This window comes from Atta colombica, unplaced genomic scaffold (assembly GCF_001594045.1).
Source record: "Atta colombica isolate Treedump-2 unplaced genomic scaffold, Acol1.0 scaffold10, whole genome shotgun sequence".
NCBI lineage: Eukaryota > Metazoa > Arthropoda > Insecta > Hymenoptera > Formicidae > Atta > Atta colombica.
In genome coordinates this window covers 409,376-426,907 of record NW_017259184.1, presented here as the reverse complement: position 1 = coordinate 426,907, position 17,532 = coordinate 409,376, and the positions used below count along the sequence as shown (strand labels likewise).

Below are 17,532 nucleotides of genomic sequence, written 5' to 3'. Positions count from 1 at the left end.
ATATATATATATATATAATTTTCCGGACAATTTATCCATTGGATACTTCATGAGCAATCCGAATCTGCTTATCTCCTATGCCAGTCAAGAACCCTGGCTTTTCGGTGGTATTGTAAGGGACAATATACTGTTTGGCCAATCCTATGACAAGATTAGATATATGCAAGTAATTTTCATGGTCCAAAGCAATTATTGTGGATATTGTACAGTGTTTATATATTTCTGTTATTGCATATTAGTATGAAGAATTTTTATATGTAATTAGTAATAATTCTTACAATTAAATCCTTCAATCCTCCGCATCAATCATTAAACATGAATTACGTCTTTAATTGTGACTGGAAATAAAAGAAGATATATTTTAGCAATTGTTATGTATTTTTCTGAATCTTTAATCTATATGTGATTCCATTCAGATAAAAAAAAATGTCTAATATTTCCTAATTTCGAAATTTTTGACAGTTTTTAAAGTTTCTTTTTGATTAATTGGCAAATGTTTCATGTAATAAATGTGTGCGCCTTGACGAAAGATTTCTGACAATTTCCACAGGGAGACATGACGATGATCAACGATAGAGGTGTATTTTTATTTAAAGAGCGCGAATTAATCTTGCGAGAGCGGTTTATAAACAAGCGGATGTCTATTTGCTCGACGAGTCCTTGAACGCGGTGGATACTCGTGTTGCTAGGCATCTCTATGAAAAGTGCATCATCGAATATCTCAAGACGAGGATACTGTCACATCAACTGCAATTCCTCAAAAGGGCGGATCACATCGTCATATTAGATTGAATGAGTAACATCAGAATATTCTTAATTAATTATTTTTATGAAATTAAAAAATTTTTAATTTATAATTTTGATTTGTTTTAAAAGTAATTTGGAAAAGTAATTTTTTTTTTTTTATAATGACAACACACACACACAATACAAAATTTAACTTATTGCTGAATAAATAATTTAAAAAATTTTTAATTTTTTATCGTTATGAAGATAGACATAATTTTAATAACACATAAAAATTAGATAATTTCATAGTTAAAATTAATATTAGGTATTCAACTTTGCTTCCGCCGTTTTCCTATAGATGGCTTTAGCCATCTAAGTAAGTGGTGGTCGAAATAAATAGATCAGACGTCATACAATAAACTTGGGCATCTGTCAATATAACCCCATAGAAACATTCGTCGATTTGTGTCTGCGTCATAAAGTTATTCTCGATTGAAAATGTCAGTTTACGAGCCAAATTCTCGTCATTTGCAGGAAGTTTTAATTTTTTGCTTCAATATGAAGAAATCTGTGGCTGAGGCTCATCGAATGCTCTCAAATACTTATGGTGAGGCCGCTATTAGTGAAAGAACGTGTCGTGAGTGGTTTCAACGCTTCAAGAACGGTGATTTTGACGTCCAAGGTCATGCTCTGTATTTGGTGGGACCAGCTCGGCGTAATGTATTATGAACTGTTAAAACCGACTGAAACAATCACAGGCGATCGGTATTGAACGCAATTGATGCGTTTGAGCCGAGCATTGAAAGACAAACGGCCGCAATACAACGAGAGACACGATAAAGTGATTTTGCAGCATGACAATGCTCGACCCCATGTTGCGAAAGTGATCAAGACATACTTGGAAACGTTGAAATGGGAAGTACCTACCCCACCCGCTGTATTCTCCAGACGTTGCTCCCTCTGACTATCACTTATTTCGATCAATGGCACACGGCCTGGCTGACCAGCACTTCCGGTCTTATGAAGAAGTAAAAAATTGGATCGATTCATGGATAGCCTCAAAAGATGACCAGTTTTTTCGACGCGGGATTCATACGCTACCCGAAAGATGGGAGAAAGTAGTGGCCAGCGATGGACAACTTTGAATCATAAATGTATAACCAGTTTTTTACAATAAAGCCTCGAATTTCGGAAAAAAAACGGCGGAAGCAAAGTTGTATACCTAAAAAGTTTTTGGGGTACTGTGCATTAAGATTTTTTGATTTGTACTTTTAATGAGTACTTACTACATACTTCTAAAATTTAGTACCATCTTTTGAGAACATCCTGTATATAAAAATATTTTGAGAATAAAAATAAAAAATAATAGTAAAATTAACATCACATTTTACAATATGTTTACATTAATAAATTATATTATCATTATAAGAATAATTGTATTTACCTTTACTTACATTATAAAGGGTATTATATTGTGCACATACCTTCAATATATCAAATATTTTATCAAAATTATTATTAAATCACCATTAATTTAAATCACTATGTGTCGTTAGAAGCCAAAAAAGTAAAAAGCATGTTTGTATTTAGTATAAAGACAAAATGTTATTAGTATTGTATAATTACATTTAAAATCATTTGTGCCTTGTAATAATAAAAATAGTAAAAGCATTAAATGCAGATCAAGTACTAGTTCCAGATCACACATTATATTTAAATAATTATAGTATTTTCTCTATGTATCAAATAATGCATATCACAAGATTCTTTAGCATTTACTTTTACTTTATCTTTTTCAAGTGTCAATTGTTTTTTTATTTATTAGCAATAACATTGCACATTTTATTAATATCGTTAATAAAATGTGAGATATAAACTAGGATATATACCTATAAAAATTTATTTAAAGTGTCATTTCATAAGAATTGTCTTATGGCTATTACAAAAGGTAATAAATAGCATTAGAATTCATTAAAAAAGTCAATATCATGTTTGATTGAAATTAAATCCAAAAAGGTAAAGCATTTGGTAAACTGATTCGCAATTAGGATATGAGGCAAATTAATATATTATTTAATTGTAGATAATTGTCATTACTTAATTTAATAAAAATTAAAATTTATAAAACGGTACTGAAATGAAATGAAATCTTCCATAATATAATCTTTACGATCAATTATAACTATTAAATATTTTATTAATTTGATATTCTTCTGAATAAAAATATGAGTTTTTTTTCAACAATCCACAATTTAGTGGTTTCAATCTACGTATCTATAAATAAAAATTCCGCGAAAAGAAAGGCAATCTAATCTAGATTATCTATGTCCATTCTGTTGTTCAATACTTGCTAATTAAATAGTATATAAATACGTTATCTCTCAGTGTATTTTACACTGTACATATTTTATAGTGTAGTATTCACAAAGTTCCTAGAGAAACTGCAAAAGCTATTTCTAAAAATCTTATAAAAATATTAAAACGTGTTTGAATCTCGTGCAGCAAGAACTAATTCAGTTAAAATACTACGACGACTCGGAAAATATGACAAAGGCGCTAGAAAGAGCACTCGCACCATTATTGATCTTTGGCTCAAGTATATCTTCGGTTTAAGTATATTCGAATATCCTCGTGGACAACCTAGGGTATATCTATCTTGCCTATATGTATTGGCCAAATGGGGATCTTTTACATACTTCTTTTACATACTTCTTCTACTATCCAGAATACATCTGGCATTCGCAGAATAACGATTATTTCATAGACGATTTCTTGCTGTTTATTCTCATTACATCAATTCTCATTGGTTTTTGTCATTTTAAGGAAAAATTTTAAAATGTACTCCCGGTCTCTATATAATAAGAGTTGGGTTTATTTTATTTAATAATATTTTTAATTGAGCGCATTAAATGGACTTCAACTAAATTCACAATTATGGGCAAATACAGAATTATAAAAGTTTTTATAAAAGGCTTTTGATATCTTTAATCATGACATACTTTTAATCAAACTCAAGCTATGCAGTCTATCCCATTCGGCCCACTCGCTAATCTGCTCATTCCTTACAAATCGCACGCAGCAAGTCCTATGTATATAACTCTTTTTCTCTTTTCTCATCTCCTCGTATCATTCTCTCCGGAATATTCCAGGTACCAACCATTCTCGAATCCTTATTTTTTAATATTTTTATTTCTGATTTGTCTAATATTTTTCTGTCTTCCGAGATCTTGATGTACGCAGACGATGTAATTCTTCTCAAATTTTTTCATCCATTCGATACTTTAACAGCCTATTCCATTTTAAATAAAGATCTAAGATCTATTGTCAAATGGTCTACTAATAATTCGCTACATTAGAGTCTTCCAAATGGTCACGAGTCCCCCAAAATTTCAACGGTAAGCAGGTTCCTCTCAATTTTTCTCCCTCCAACGCTATCTTCCAGTTTTCCCGCGTTTAAAGCTGTCGCAAGCAAGTATGCAAGCATGCAAATATAATTCTTAGGATTAATAAAGATTCCAATGAAAATAAAATAAGTCATAAATATGTCTTCTTTTGCTTTTTCCCTTCTCAATATATATATTTATCTGTCAATGAAACCGCGCAATACGATTGCAATATGAAATGATTACCGGTGCACAGTCACGAATATAGAAGAGGCGATTGGATATAAATAATGGGGAAACATGAGTGACGAGAAGCAAGGAGATTAAGGGCTCACGGTGCTCGAAAGGCTCTGCGTTATATTTAAATTCCTCTAAATCATCATTGCTAATTGTTAATTCCTCAACATTATTATCTCATATTCAATTCTTCGATATTTCTCTTTCCGTCCCAATTCCTTGCTCTTCCTCTATTAAGATTTTTGATTTTCAGATTGACTCTTCATGGATATTCGAATCACACGTGGTCCTCAAATATCGGGCTATTTACGCCCGTTTATATTTTCTTTATCCCCTTTTCCTGTTGTCCAAAACTCCTCACTTCTCAATTACTCGTTATTTCGTTATTTGATTATGCCGATATCGTCTACATTCCGGCTCTTAATCATGTACTGCGTATTCAAAATTCTTTCCTCCTATTGCGTTCGTAAATATGACCATTTATATCCGTATTATCAGAGATCTACCTGGCTTAGGATGTAGCAATATTTTATTCTCCACCTATGCTGTCTCGTTTTTCTTCCTTGCTTCTCTATATCTGCTATAGTTTTATAACACTTCCTTCAGTTGAACTCTGAGCATTCCACTTTTAACTTCCTTGTCATCAGATATCAAGATTACTTATTCTACCGCATTCATTCCATTAAGTTCCGCTTTTTCCTACACCTCAGTCAAGTATTTTAATTCTCTTCCTGTATCAATAAAAATCTCTCCATTTTTATTCTCTTTCCGTTTTGCTGCCTCGCGTTTCATCGCATCACTCACAGTATTTAATCCTTACCATACAAACTACAATTTGATGCCTCATCCATACATGGATCACTAGAATCCGTTTGTTTATTCAGAATGATTCAAAAAATCTCTAAAAATTCTCCAACATACTTTCAACTTTTTAGTGTTACATCCAGCGGACTCTTTTCTTTCGTGAAAATCTGGAACTTGTTGAAATAAAAAAAAACAGCTGCGAATAATACACAAGTTGAGCGTTATAGCCTAGAAAAGACTAAAAATTTTCTTTTCCTATACTAAAAACTAAAATGAAGAATTCAGTATCTCCTCTTAAATGTCATTCCGAGATAAATCGGTATACGTGCACAAACGGGACCAAAAGGACACCGAGTCTCCTCGGACACTACAGCTAAAATAATAAATATGCCATTGAAAGCGTAAGATCGACGCCAAGATACTTTTTAACGGTCAAATTGTGGATGATTTTTACGAGTCCATGATCACAAAATCTAAGAAACAACACGCGGTAACATTTAGGGCTAGATTCTGGTTAATCTCGTATCGACGTTGCACGTACGCTTTCTTGATGTACTGCAGGTGCGTTTTCCCATAAATATTAAGATCATAAAATTTAGGAGAACACTTTTCCACGCTGCAGACTCCGGTCAACATCCTTTCCTCCCCCAATCCGAGAGCAAAGAAAAATCTTACTACTAGTTAACGAACCTATTCCACCAATCTGAATCGGAGTAATCAGGGGCGATTAGTATAAAAACCGCAGTTTCGCCCCAGCGATTTTTTTCAGAGTTTTGGGAAGCTATAGTTGTTGAGACCTTCGAAAAAGGCTTCATCTGATTCTCAAAATCTTTTTTCTTCAGAGTAGTGCAAAACCACACCTCTAAGATCAACGACATTGCCTGATCGGGGAAATTGACGAAGCGGATCCGACGCTCAGCATTCCACAGTTAACGGCACTCTCTCCGACGATCTCTCGGGCACCCTATCATCATTGTTATCGCCAAGTAGTAGTTTTTGATTTCGTTACAGGTGGTCCTTCCTTTTTTTGTGTCTTCCCTCTTTAAAGACGATCAAATTTTTAGTGCGTTCACGCAGTTCTTTCACCCCTTGTCATCGACATCTAGCGGAGACTAACAATGCGCGCCGCCCGTGTCCGCTAACGGAAACTCGCGATAACAATTTCGGCTAATTCAGGCATCGACCCAAGAACAGACTCCGATCGTTCAGTCTTGATTCTATCATCATTATTAAAAATTTCTTACTCCCCTGTCTTCGATCAGTCCTCAGACTTCTTCGATGACCTCTTCCCGTCCAGTTCTCTCCCAGTTTCATATTCGATATCAGCACGCCTGATTAAAGAATTTCCTGTCTCGCATACTACTCCCTCAATTCCTCCTGTTCAATTTGACGCTTACTCTCCCGCTAATCAATTTTCCTTCCTCTTTCATAACGTCCATCAGTTGTTGAAATACATGTCCTACTTTATTCCTTCCACTAACGACGAAATGATACTTAGCAGGATCCACTTGCCTATTTCCAGTCCCCATACCATCCTTTATTCCCATCGATCCTCTTTCTCTCCAATCATATGACATCTTACATAACTTTAATTTTCTCTTCCTCCTTTCAAACTCTCCACAAAATAGCGTCCGCATTACATACAACTCTCTTTTCACACATACACACACACACACACACACACACATAAATGCGTACGACCATATTTTAGAATAGAGAACCAAAGGATTATATTTTTATATTGTACTTAAGAAAAATGTATTACTAAATATTGCTTTTATTATAAAATTATTAAATTAAACCCTCGTTTGTTAATTTGAGAAACTTCTTCTTGTAAGTTCTCCCGCGATTGCATTTCGCCCTCTCGATCACTGGATTAAGTTCCATGACCGAAAGCCAAGACATATCTGGCGTTAAAGTGCGCCCTCCCGGCATACTGATCCAGTTTGGATCAGTCATCCTTTAAATTAAAAGTACATCCTTGTATGCCCGTTTAGTAGAGCACGAGTTGAAATTTCGTCCTCTATTCAACTTCCGGTTCGTTAAAAACCTCAGGACGAAGCGAAGATGCCTCCCGATTTGCATCAGTTCTTCCCCACGGCTCCCTTGCAATCCGGAGCCTGGACGACTAAATCGGTCTAATAATTTGGTTCTAGTTTCATTCACTTCCTCAGCTCCATGAATGCGGAGCTTGGACGTAACATTAAAATAAATATTAGAATTTCATTTTAGAAAATAATAATATGTAGTATAATTTATAATTATAATTTATAATTATTGAAAAACTCAAAGACACTTGCACGAACAGCAATCGCTCGGTCACTAGTGACCCATACTTATAAGATAAGAGCATGGTGGAAGGAATAACATGGTGAAAGGAATGATGTGCTTAGTTTGCAAGCCTCTTTCTCTCCGTCTCTTCCCGACGAAAAAATTTCTATGCCAAAAAATACGCCAAAAATTAATCCTAATTACGCCAAAAACTATTCCTAAATATGCAGTTTGAAACATGGAAATAGTGCGTAGGAAACTTTGGCGTAGAATTCTACTCTTATAAGCCTAAAGTAAGTCAATTTGTGCCTTTACGCTGAACAACGCCAAATAATGCCAAACTACGGCAAACTACGCCAGAAAATACGCCTAATTATGCCCGAAAGTACGCTTAACTACACTAAAAACTATACCTAAATACGCGAATGAATCATGGAAATAATTTGGTGTAGAGTTCTACTCTTGTGATTTATGCCTGTCTACGCGAAACTGTACCTTAAGCACAGTTTTGGGTATATTTACACTGTACTGTTTAAAGTAATATGATGGAACTCATTTGACATGAATTCAAGATACTATCACGTTGCTGTCATGATGGAATTAGAATTCCATCATAGCATGAGTACTTTGATATTAAAGGGCCAACTTTGAGGGTTCATTTCACATGCGAAATGCTGCGCTCCTTATATACTTTCTCAAGTGATTCTTATTTACGTTCATATTGCAGCCCTCTGTCGGCGGAGATGCATAATGCTTACAAATGAGTAAAAGAAATTCCGTGTAAAATGGCGTAGAATGGCTTATTTTATTACAAACGGAAAAAGTAAAAGATAAGTATTGTACTTTGACATAAAAATACGTACCTCAGGAAACGATTTTTTCGTGCAACTGCATAGCTTGGCGTAGACAGATGTAATTATTTCTGTGCCCAATTTCCCATATTTGATTATAGAGTGTGATTCTGCGTAGAAAGATGTAGTCTTTCTGACATATTTTCTCTGAATACTTACGAAAAAATAAAAATCAGTTTAGAGGAGTTTGACATAGAAACGCGTAATTCAGGAAGTATTATAGTTGCGCGTATTTTGGAGTACTTTCTATGCCTAATTAGGTCCAAGTATGTCAAGTTCCAAGTTTTATATTTTTCAAGTAAAAACGCGTAACTTGACGTTATTATTTGTGTGCCCAACTATCAGACTGCAATGTAATTTCGTGTAAAAAAGCGTAGAATGGCATACTTTCTTGAAATATTATGAAAGAATCAAAATTAGTTTGAACGAATTAGTAGAAACGCGTAGTTCAGGAAGTAATGATTATAGTTGCACGTACTTTGGCGTACTTTTATGCCTAATTAGATCCATGTACGCTATTTTATATCTTCCGTGTAGCTTGGCGTAGTTATTTCTTTGTTTAACAATGCGATTCTACGCCAGTCGTAGAAGTAGAAAGACGTACTTTTTGGCGTAGAAATTTTTCCGTCAGGATTTTTCACATTAGAGACAAAGACTATCAATTAAAATGCAAAATATAGGGCGGTATTCATAATCTATTTAAAATAATGTTAAATAATGTTGTCTTAAATAATGTTAAATAATGCTGTCTTAAATAATGTTTTAAGATACTAATACGGTCCTCGGATTGATTTATGACATTTTAAGATTGTACTTAAGATGGTCTTAAATGCAAGAATTGAATATGAATACTGACCTGTTTTGCATCGTGAAATTGGTATTGAACTTTCCTTTAACATACTTTACTTAGGTTTCTTCTTCTAGAAAGAGAATCTAAGATGCACTATGAATTATAATGTCAAACAAAGAAAGAAGCTATGTCTCTTGAGCGACACTCATAGAAAGATACAGCGAAAATTTAGAGAGAGACGCTTGCAAACTGAGCTTGCACACCATGTTATCTCTTTCAGCAATTAAGACTCCTGAATAGTCGCGGCAACTATATTGGAGTCGTGACAGCAGAAGCGAGAAATGACACGTTAATTTATGTTGCGTGCCATTTTTAAATAAAGACAATTTGAATGAAATGAATTGACGAGATCACTTTAAAATACTTGTAAAAATCGATGAAAATTGTTCTTTTGTCCTTTGACAGTCAGTAAATAATCGTAAAAAGCACGTGAATCTATATTCGGGCAGAAACACACGATCCGATAGCTGTTGAAACGAATAAAATATATGCCTTTACATATAAAATTCCAAAATAACCTTAGTTTTCATCGATAATTACGACTTTGATAAATACGAGACAAGTCACATTTTCACAATTATGCAAATAATAATGAAATGGCACGCAACATAAATTTCATTGTCAAAAACGTCATTTTTCTACGCCTATAAATTCGATCATTTATAATGCGGCGCTGTAATACAAACACGAGCCCATGTCCATGTGTTCGTCAGCAGCATGCCGAAAGTGAACGAGACAGCGAGCTCTTTCTCAACACTATTCGCTTGTTTCAAGTGACCGAAATGTTTTCTCGGCCACTTGGCGGCCTTAGGCATCAATAAGGGACGAGGAGCATCCTAAATAACATATAAGTTTTAATAAATTGTAGTAATAATATACCCCTCCCCTTAATCTAAAATAGTATAAATCATATTTAAACGCAATTGTTTAAGGCATTTAATTGTTTATGAGTTTTCATATGCGTATACAATAGTATATCTCCCCTTTATAAACTCGATTAGAAGCAACTCGCAAGAATAATTCAATAAAAGTAGAGTTTTATCGGAAAAAAATTATAAACCAGCGTTTCTTTTTACGAAAGTCTCGAAAGACCATCAAGAAAGAAATGCGTATGTTCGAGATTCGACACTTGTGAAGAAAATATGCGAAAAAAAATGGAATAATTGCCAAAAGAACGTTTTTCACTTATAAAACGAAAGATATTGATTATATAAAAAAATCGGTATAAAAAAAATCGGTATAAAAAAATGTACGTATTTGAAATAACTACAAAATGAGAACATTAAAATTGATCTATTAATTATAGTTCAGTAGAAAAAAAGTAAAAAACATCTTTTGATGAAAAAGCTCTTTTTTCACTCGTTCTCTATTCATTTAGATTTAAACGCAAAGCGTTTGAAATTCTCGTAAAATGTAGCCCTCGTAATGACGGACAAATCTAGTCTTGAATAACCCTGAAATGATCATCAGTTTTTGCAAAAAACCATTGGTTCATTAAAAACCTGTCTAGAAAACTTAATTTCTTCATTTTTGAACAGTCGCACAGCAACTTACATATGATATGTATACCATATATGTATATAAACAAATAATAAATAATTTGCCAAATGTTAGTGTAACTGTTAAATATAGTTGCAAAATATGTTTTTCATGTAACACTAATTTACTTTTATATTTGCGAAAGTTAGTGTTATATCTTTAACAGTTACGCTTACATTTGGCAAATTACTTATTAATTATTTGTTTACATACATCATATTTGCATCTGCAATTAAATTCATAAAAATAATTTTGTACTGATAATTCCGTACATTTAATTGGACACTTTTTATAGCATATTAAATAAAGAAACATAGCTAATGTGACTTAAGTTAATCAGACATGCACTCCACATTCAAACGTGATTTTTTTAGTAATAAATCAAAAAAATAAAAATTCAAGAAACAAAAAACTAAAAATTTCATGATTACAATTACTTTGCGAAACATTTGGTTTTATTTGTTTATATTTCGTCGAGCTACCAGATTAAAAAAATTCAGGTTTCCACATCAATTTATTGCTGAGAAAATTTAGCAAATTTTAACACACGAAATCAAATATGCGCGAATCATCGAGCGGACTGATCTTCCCCACTCAATTACACGCCGGCTTCCCTCTAGGGTTGTTTTATTTAAAAACTTTTTTTTTTAAACAAATGTTTAAAATATGTTTTAAATATCAGATTAAATTAAATATGCTTTTTTTTAAAACAATTTAAAACAAATGTTTAAAATTATATTATTTTTTAAAAATGTGTTTTTAATACTATTTAATAGAGGAGAAGGTGATATTCCAGTTACATTTTACACGATAACTTGGTTTACTTGGTTAATAATGAATATTTAAGTTATACAACTTGACAATTACATTCATTAAAATGTTGTTGAATCGATTCTGGATTCAAAATTATGAAATATTTATTATTTAGGACACTATTAATAAAAAATGTGACAACATTGCACAATGGCGAATCGAAGAGAAACATGGATAATGCCTTCCATAAAAATAGTCTTAAAAAGTTAATTTTGTTTAGAAAATAGTAGTTTGGTTATAAAATTAACAAAAAAGTAGAGTGTATTGCAGAATATATGCATGATACAAATATATGTATATACGTATGTATACATAACTTTATATATACAGGGTATTTGGAAAATAATATTAAATCTTTTGCATAGGGGCAGAATGGACTAAACTGAGAAGAAAAATCTTCTATCATTTTGCAATTTTTGTAATAATTAACAAGATATTAATTGCTAAAAACTGCCAAAAATTGATCTTTAATTTTTTACTCGAACTATCAACTTTACAAAAAAAAAACTGTAAGAGACAATAATTGTTAATTTTCTTTTCATAGTGCTCGAACAATTTTTTCAGAATTTTGATATTTTTTTATATTGATAAAAACGAGAAAATGGAAAAGGACTAAAAAATTGATAAAAAATTCTGAAAAAATTCGTAGAATTCTATGAGAAGAAAATAAACAATTTTTGTCTAGCAGTTTTTCTGTAAAGTTGATAGTATTTGAGTAAAAAGTATTGAAGACCAATTTTCGTCAATTTTTAGCAATTACAATAATATCTTGTTAACTATTACGAAAATTGCAAAATGGTAGAGTACTTTTCTTCTAAGTTCAGTCCATTCTGTCTTATGCGAAAGATTTATCATGATTTTCCAAATATCTTATATATAGGCAGTTCGGTAGTCTATAAAAATCTATAGTAACGTAAATAATAGATTAATATTAGAACTACAAGTAGTTCAAGGAATAATTATTTTGAAATAAAAATCTCAAAAAAGAAGCCAAATAATCAATATGCATAAAGGACCACATTAGCAAAATGTCATGCTATTGTTTAAATTTGCATAACTTAAAATATATACAATCAAATAAAATGTTAAATAGCAAACAACACTTTCATATACATATATTTATGTGATATTTACGCTCAAATTTAAGAAAAATGAGAAAGTAGGTGTAATTAAATGCTAAAATGTATCTCAGAAATGTTTCAAAATTGAAAGTAAAAATGCGTTATAATAAAATATAATAAATGTTTAATATATAATATAATAAATATGTTTAAAAGATGTTTTTTTTTATTTTAAATATGATTTTTTTCTAAAGTTGTTTAAAACATATATAAAAACAGTTTTAAACAAAAAAAATTTAATGTATTTTTTTTATCAACCCTGCTTCCCTCACTCTGCCCGACGCATTGTCTCGCTCGCGTTCTTCAATTTTCCAATGGTTTTAAATAAATTTTTTCGGCAGCAAAAAATTCAAAAATTTTTCAACAGCAAATTTAGTTCTTTCTTGACAAATTGGTGCCAGACGGAACTCTTAATCTTAAAAACTAGAACCATAGTGATTTTTGAAAGATGAGATTTTTTGAAAAAAAAATTGTTATCTCGGCTCCTAATAATCGGAGGGTAATTTTTTTTTAAATTCGTAGAAAAATGTCAGATTTCGAATGCTTCACGCGGTATATTTGATATGATGCATATTAACGAAATTATTTCCATTTTTTTTATACGGGAAAAGATACACTTTTTAAAGCGTTTTATAATAGTTTACTTGCAAAAAATCATTTTGTTACGTGATAGTGCAATTCTTGAAAAAGAAAAATCACCCCTGTAAGTTGCTGTGCGACTTCAAAAATGAAGAAATTAAGTTTTCTAGACAGGTTTTTAATGAACCAATGGCTTTTTGCAAAAACTGATGAACATTTCAGGGTTATTCAAGACTAGATTTGTCCGTCATTACGAGGGTTACATTTTACGAAAATTTCAAACGCTTTGCGTTTAAATCTAAATGAATAGAGAACGAGTGAAAAAAGAGCTTTTTCATCAAAAGATGTTTTTTACTTTTTTTCTACTGAACTATAATTAATAGATCAATTTTAATGTTCTCATTTTGTAGTTATTTCAAATACGTACATTTCTTTATACCGATTTTTTTATACAATCAATATCTTTCGTTTTATAAGTGAAAAACGTGCTTTTGGCAATTATTCCATTTTTTTTCGCAATTTTCTTCACAAGTGTCGAATCTCGAACATACGCATTTCTTTTCTGATGGCCTTTCGAGACTTTCGTAAAAAGAAATGCTGGTTTATAATTTTTTTCCGGTAAAATTCTACTTCTATTGAATTATTCTTGCTAATCGAGTTTATAAAGGAGAGGTATACTATATAACGCGCATGAAAAATCGTAAATAATTAAATGTCTCGTAAACAATTGCGTTTTAACATGATTGATACTATTTTAGATTAAGGGGAGGGGTATACTATTATTACAATTTATTAAAATTTATGTTATTTAGAATGCTCCCCGCCCCTTATTGATGTCTAGGGCCGTCGAGCGGCTGAGATTGCCGAGAAAGCATTTTCGGTCGCTTGAAACAAGTGATTGGTATGAGAAGGAGCTCGCTGTCTCGTTTACTCTCAGCGCGCTGCAGGCGAGCACACGCATGGACACGTGCTTAAGTATGTGGCTACCGGTTTTGCTAGACCGCCATTTGATTCTATGTCGCCACCGTTCATCAACGCAGAGTTCTTGGCTGAATAGTCAAGAACCTTAAGAGAGGCTGATGTAACTTGTTGTGTGACATACTTGCGCACGCGTGCGCTTATGTATACATCCGTGCGTGTTTTTAGTTATTGCTTCATTACTTATTGCATCGTAGTCTTACAAGGAAGGTTAGGCAACTCAAAAATTCAGAAAATTCTGAAATAATGATCTAGTTTCCACCATTCGATTTAAACCGGATCAGAATGTAAGAACCAACCAACTACAGTCGAGTATTCCCTTGTTACAATCGAACGACAGGGAATGCTCGATTGTAGTTAAGTTTTACATTCTGATCCGATTTAAACTCTCGGTGGAAACTATATTATGCAAATAGAATAGTTTGTCCGTAACAAAACTATTTTTTGTTCGTGCAGAATTACTATTGATATTATAATATCTTTTTTTTTTAAGTTGTACCTAGCTGTTCTATCAAAAGCCAAAATTAAATGAACGATATTTTAAAAAAATAACAATTTCTTTATTCATACTTTGTTTTTAATTATCTGAAGTATTTCGTTGAAGCATTCCTTTATGTATATCATAAAAATATTTGATTGATTTTAGGTCACACTATTATTATTATTGCTGCTGTTGTTGTGTTGTTATACAGGATGTCTCATAAGTTTTGGCCAATTGCTTTTATGTAGATAGAGCAGACTTAACTGAGTTAAAAAATCCTCATTTTATTTATTATTTATTATAATTTTCGCAATAGTTAGCAAAATATTACTAAAAATTGCCAAATATTGGTATTGAATAATTTTTTATTCAAATACTATCAACTTTATAGAAAAATTGTGTTTGAGATCGAGAGAGAATCCCGCGATATCTCATGTTGGCAGAGAAAATCTGCATAAATTCTGTTATACGTTATTCTTCATGTTTTAAATCTTATTTCGTTGTGCTTTGTGTATGATATGGGCTTCTAGAAAATCTAGTAATCATCGATGACATCTAAATGTTTGTTAGTATTTATTCTTTTTCAAAAAAAGAGTCCCTATCTTTCATAAACATCCAGTTATTTAATGGCTCCGACACACCAGCGCAATGTTAATCGCGTGCGACACACGATATTCAATGACAGTATAGCTATTGTTATATCGTGGAAGGATTCGACTGATCCTCCGGTTTCAAACTAATCTGAGACTATGCACTGGATTAAATTTTTGCGATTGATGTACCGAGGGAGAAGCCCATCTAAATTTGTCCAGCTCCGTGATTGGTTAGAGGCGGGCACTGGATATTCCAATGATAGTAGATTCCGGTAATTCCATAACTGCTCTCCCGTTTTGCCTAGATACACAATAAATCTCTCTAGTACCTTAGGACAAATTGCGAGGGTACGCAGAGTGACCGTTAGTACGGAACATGTACTACAAAATTGGGAAGGCCCAAGTGGATGTAATGTCTTAAGACCTGATAATGCCTCTTTTCGCTTTCCGGCGCGGAAGTGTAACACTCTTAATTATACCACTACACTTTTATTATACCGCTCTCCCTGTGTTGAAAGAATAATGATAGGACGCAGCATACACTAAATAACTACGTAAAGCGCGGGCTTACTGCCAAGATTTGAGCGACAATAGAAGGACGCGAGCGTGGGAATATAAGCCCCTTTTCTAGGAAATCAAGTCGCACAAAGGATGTGCGACTTGATTTCCTAGAAAAGGGGTTTATATGATATCTTACTTACGTTATCCAGCTCCAGTTTAGTCCAGTCAACGGAGATCTCGAGTGATACGGTCTGCGCTACGTTCGCGAGTACGAATTACTTCGATTTTGCGGATCCTGATTGGCGCAACCTCCTGGTCCGTCCATGCGATTATATTGGTCCAGCGCTGAGGGTCAATCATGTAACTTTTCCCCTAGAGAAAACGTGAAAAGTGAAAAATTTCACGTCACAACTCTATGATCATCTATGATTTCAAGAAATCATGTAATTTTTCCAACTGTGAAAATGTGAAATTGTTCACATAAATTTTTTAGCCAAGGATTGTAGTGACGGAAAGGCAGAAATCTAGGAAATTGATAAATATACTTTATAACTAACATGTCTTATCCTCCGACAATTTATCTCAAGGCAGATGCCATTAATAATTGAAGAAGAAATAATATCACATGATGGAAGAGAGGTTATATATATGTAACTATTATAATAATATATATTACAAAAACTATTATTATTATGTACATATATACATACATACATACATACAATTAATGGTTTAAAAAATGATTAAAAATATTATATTTTGTCAAATAATTATTTATTTCTCTAGCAATAGCAATTATTATAATACATTATATAATAAAATTTAAATTTATCAATTTTAATCAACTCTCATTTTTTCTATTCTACCTCTCGCTAATTCGAGATTGTTTTAAATAATTTAATAACATTTCTTTTTGTTTCACAGTCACATTCATTATTTTTTTTTTTTCAGTTGTTATAGATTATAGATTATATACTTAGTTATTATTGCTTAGTCGTCCATACAATATCGCATATGTCGCTATACATGAAAAGTTTCACGTGAAATCTCGATGAATGAAAAATGAAAAGTGAAAAGTGAAAAATCAAATGTAGAAAATTTTACGTGAAAATACATGATTGACCTTCTGGTTTATAGCACACATCCACTTTGCGAATAATTAGCGAATCAACTAATACTTGATATTATGGGTTTTTAAAAAAATAGGATGAGGATTTTGTTAAGAGAAGTGTGCACACATATATTCCTTTAACCCAAGTACAAATATATATACTTGTTCATTAGATTACACAGATGAAAGTGACTAAAGTTATTTTATATTAAACTAACAGTTAGCTTCGGATCTTATAATAAAAATGGATCTTACGCTAGAATTACTGGATCAGATAGAAGCCGACTTAAAATTAGAGAAGCCGAACTTATTACTAGAAATCGAAAAGGGCCGCATATTTAGATTTAGAATCGATGGTCGAAAAATAATTGACTTACTCTATATCTACTGATCTATTGCTCATGGACATTCGGAAGAGCCCCATCATCGGCTTATGCCATAGGTGGCGGAAGTGGGAGAGGCGTCAGGTGCGGCTCCAGCGTACGATGTCCGAATGTTACTCAGGTTCGCCAGTGATGAATATATACTTGTGAATTTTGAAAATATTTCCTGGACAAGTTTTTAGGATAGCACGGACGTGACACTGTAGAATGAGAATATCGGTAAAGCTATACACTCATTGAATATCGCACACGACGAACATCGCGTTGGTGTGCCGGAGGCATAAAGCTGGCCGCATACAATGCATGAT

At 32.6% G+C, this 17,532-nt stretch overlaps 1 pseudogene; it reads left to right on the top strand.

Moving 5' to 3' along the window:
* LOC108695157 overlaps nt 1-792 on the top strand; it is a 1,777-nt pseudogene extending 985 nt beyond the window's left edge.
* Nucleotides 793-17,532: the final 16,740 nt, after the last annotated feature.